The following is a 4,523-nucleotide window of genomic DNA, read 5'->3' on the forward strand; positions in this document are numbered from 1 at the left end:
ATCTATCTATCTATCTATACATATATATTATATATATGTCACATGTGTGTGTGTGTGTGTGTGTGTGTGTGTGTGTGTGTGTGTGTATGCGTGTTTGTGTGGCGTAATGCTTTTAATGCTTTGGGACCGCAGCTGGTGAGGGAAAGCCTAGGGCGACTTCCAGTTTACTCATGCATTATATTATATCCGATAAGGCCGACCGAACTACACTTTTAATTGAGAGAAGAATCTGTTTGAGTAAACAGAAGTACAGCGACACAATAATGGTCATTTAGTGTTGGCAAATTGTAAGCTAGATAGACAAAAACAATAAAGGGAAAGTAAAGAAGTAGGCCTAAACCTGAATTCAGAATACTCGTACAGAAACACAGATGACCTAGAATAGTTACACCGGACATAGTGATGCACTCAAGCATGATGCCAAATCAGCTTACAGCGACTCGAGCTCAAGGCTGAAACACCACAGCAGCATTCTTCTAGGCCTAACAATTTCCAACTTAGAATTAGAAGTTAGAAGTATAAAGTATACGGTTCGGCCTCGTGGAGTATTCAAGGTTGTTCCCTCTTTGTTTTAGTAAGTGTTTTACGGCACTTGCAACACAATAAGGTCATACAAGTGCCGAAGACTTGAGGTGTTACAAGAGAGTAACAAACACAAAAAAAGGAGGAGAGATTTATAAGGACTATATATGTTTGATGGGGAAGAAGCAAACCACACCAGAGCACCCGCCAACCACCCACATGGCTACATTGTTCTCTCATTCAGTTGTTTATTTGTAGTATGTTTTACAGCCCCTTAGACACAATTGAATTTAGATCATTTATGAGGCGGGCTTCGACTCTGCCAGTCAGAGTTTTAGTTTTAGTAGAGGTTTTACGGCGCTCGCAACTGCATAAGGTCATATAAGTGCCAAAAATTTGAGGCGTTACAAGAGAGTAACAAACACACAAAAAAGGAGGAGAGATAAGGACAATAGATGTTTGATAGGAAAGAAGAAGCAAATCACACCAGAGCACCCGCCAACCACCCACTTCCCGTAAGAGCCGCCCGGGCGGGTGATAGGTACGGTACGATATCCCTGCAGAAAGATCGAGAGGCTCGATTTAAAAAAAAAAAATTCTTCCCACCTGGGATATGAAATTGGGTGTCCTGCATGCGACGATGAGACGCCTAACTGCTAAATCACAAACTCAGGTCTCAATAAGTTGGGTCCTATCTATTGGACATGCATGAAGTTCTTGATTATGTTGTGCACATGATGCGGAGTGGCCCATTGTCAAATCTTTCAACAGGCTTGCTTTGACATCGTTACACCTCGAAATCCTCACCAGAACTAGCTTCAATATCGTATGACGCTATGTACAGTATTTTCATTTTCGACAAGACTCGTGTGCACGTCATTCCCTCAGCTGAGGGAAATGTGAAGAAGCCATAAGAATTTAAACCATGCTCTAATTTTACTAATTAGCCTTCAACGGCCCCATATATGACTTGCTGAGTTCTGAGCTGATTAATTGGTGCGTGCAAATTTTTAAATTCTAGGCCCGCATGCATTATAAGGGAAGGTCAAAAAGTAATGCAAGTTGTTCGCTATTTTGCACCAAATTTATTGACATTCAGCTTACAAGAACAAGAGGGGGTTGGTGGGTCAAACTGTAAACAAGTTCGTTTGTAACTTAAAGAAAATAGAAAGCAATCAGAACCATCATACCCCAAATTGAAGTTGAAGGGGCGCATCTGAGGATCAGATTACTATTTCCTAACTTAGGTCTCCATCCCGTTCGATAGCCACTGTTGACCTTTTAATAAGTCCATGTTTGACTTCATACTCAGAATGACCTTTGTCCGTTGAATACAAGTTCAGAGCACAATGGGTTTGCCTGTGTAATAATAGTGTGTATAAAAAGAGGCAGGACTGCCAAAAGTATAAATGAAACTGAATTCTTTCTCCTTGACCATGAACAGGACTACAGAACAGGAAAGGACTTAAATGGAGAACATTTTTGAGAAACAAATTTTTCGTCGCTGTCTGGTTTCGATCCCACCAAACCCCAAGACCCCTTTAAAACTGAGCCATGATTTTTCCCTCAGTTATTACACATGACATGTATTTATTATTTTTTTCAACGCACGTAAACAAAAGTGAGAAACAGTGAATATTTCCATTTAGAATTTTTAATCACATATGACGGTGAACACATTTGGTTATCATAAAAGGGTGATGACAATGTTATTGCATGATCACTCTTGCTGTGAATCTTTGCAGTATGTACATTTCATTCATCATGTAAACTTCAGGGACACTCTATGTCACATGGATTGTTCCCTTTCGTGATGGTTCCTTCATGGTAGTCGCCATGTTTGTTGCGGGAAAAAGACTGAACAGAGACCAAACATAAAGGGGAGGATAAGGATAATGAACCCCGCATGGAACATGCTGAAGTCATAACAACCAAACGTCCAGCAATACACATTAGTGCAGTCAACTCTCAACTGCATTATGTCATAAAACAATAATACAGATGGTGACATTAAATGGGTCCATTCACTAAATGTTAAGAGTTAATCATAACTCAGTATGTTTTTCTGTCACAACTAAATATTTTCACATTCATCCAACATTCAATAAAAAAGGCAATATTTATGATTATGGTATTCACTTTGAAAGACTTTTCATATACAGAATACCCAGTGCATTTACTGAAGCATTTAAGAAATCATTAAAAAGTTCATTCTATGCAAATGCAGTTCATTACCAGACATCTCTTGATCACACACACTCTAGCACAATACACTCATCCATTTCACAAGGCACAAAAGTTGAACTAATTATAATTCACTGCCCCACTTCATAGCTTTCAACTGACATTGATCCATTTACACTGACAAGGAAGGGATTATAAAAGAAACAGTATGCAGGTCTCAAAAGAGCAGAAACCCAAATTATAGATTTAAGTTTACATATACATTACCGTCTAGGACCTGAAAGTAGATTGTGGGATGTTTTACCTTGGGAGACAAGGCAGAGAAACAACAGTTAAGACACCATGAGATGCTTGCTGGTGTCTAAATAAGGTTTCAGGAGGGAAAGAATGCTTGCTTTATTTGAGCTCAACACCCTGCTAGACATTAAAGTTAAAGGGTTATTTCGAAAGCAAAGTATACTGCAAAGGAAAAATGAAGGATGGAGCGGAGAGACATCCCTGCTAGTATAAACCCTGCCCCCCCCCCCCTTACAAAAAACCCCATCTGAGGTTCATTGTTTATCCTGCTATTCCAACAAAGGAGTGCTTCTTCCTCCTGCTGTTGTATCGTAGATCTCTATTCTAAAACCTGCCAACTCACCAGCTGTGGGAAAATGCTTGCCATTTCAAAGTAAATATTTGCAGACTTGGATTGACCATCATCATCACTGCCACTCTCATTCTGCATCAGGGTATAGGCCATGAACAAACACTTTTCACCTTTCCCTAACCCGGGCTAGCTTCTTCATATTATTCCATATCTCCCCACTCTTCTGCACACCATTCTCTGTGACTCTTCTCCAGGTTCCACGTGGCCCAACCCTTGATCTCTTACCCTATGGATTCTAATCCCACACTTTATTTGTTATGCAGAGGCCTGCCTGAATGAAATCGAAAAAAAAGGCATTTTCCTGCTGGTTTGGAAATTTTAATCTAATTTTTGTTTTTTGGATCAACACCTTTCATATCCAATTAAAAACCACTTCATGTGTGGATGTTACTGAAAAAACAACAACCTTGATTAAAGGCACAAAAATGTACACCTTCAGTTCCTAAGGACTCTCAAACTTTGGTGTCCATTTTCCTCATAATTTTTGCTCACCTTCTTCAATCGGAAATACCTAGACATGTTCAAGATAGATGGGCAATTTTTTTCATGGAAAGCGAGACAAATGCTCATGCTTTAATGTGATACCATTACATTTACATGCCCAAAAATTGACTAGCCTCTGATTCCACACAAATGACAACCGATCAACCAATTAATTTTCAAACCGACAATACAAATATTTACGCATTGTTTCAACACAAGACTCATAATGACAACATTGTGGCCAAACCAAAAAATAAAAACACAACCCACAGGTCTTTTCATGTTATCAAGTAATTTTCTATTGCTGCTTTCTTTACCCTGCAGTCCCCAGGAAAAGTCAAAATACATAAATTATCTTCCAACTTTCGTAATGTTAAATCAGTACATTGAAGAAAAAAAAATAATTGGAATACAGGCACCTCTGCATAGCATTCTGACAAAAACATTACAATAAATAAAGAATCTTGAACAATACAGTGTAGCTGTAATAACTGTGATAGACTCACAGTGGGCCATAATTAGCGAAAGTCCCCAGCATTCATCCACCTTGAAAAACTAAAATACGAACAGGTTAAATCATGTTTACATCTAGATAGATAGATTGATAGATAGATAGAGATAGAGACATACACACACACACAGAGCGAGAAAGAAAGGGTAAGACAGAGAGAGAGAGAGAGAGAGA

This window comes from Aplysia californica, unplaced genomic scaffold (genome assembly GCF_000002075.1).
Source record: "Aplysia californica isolate F4 #8 unplaced genomic scaffold, AplCal3.0 scaffold00001, whole genome shotgun sequence".
Classification (NCBI taxonomy): Eukaryota; Metazoa; Mollusca; class Gastropoda; order Aplysiida; family Aplysiidae; genus Aplysia; species Aplysia californica.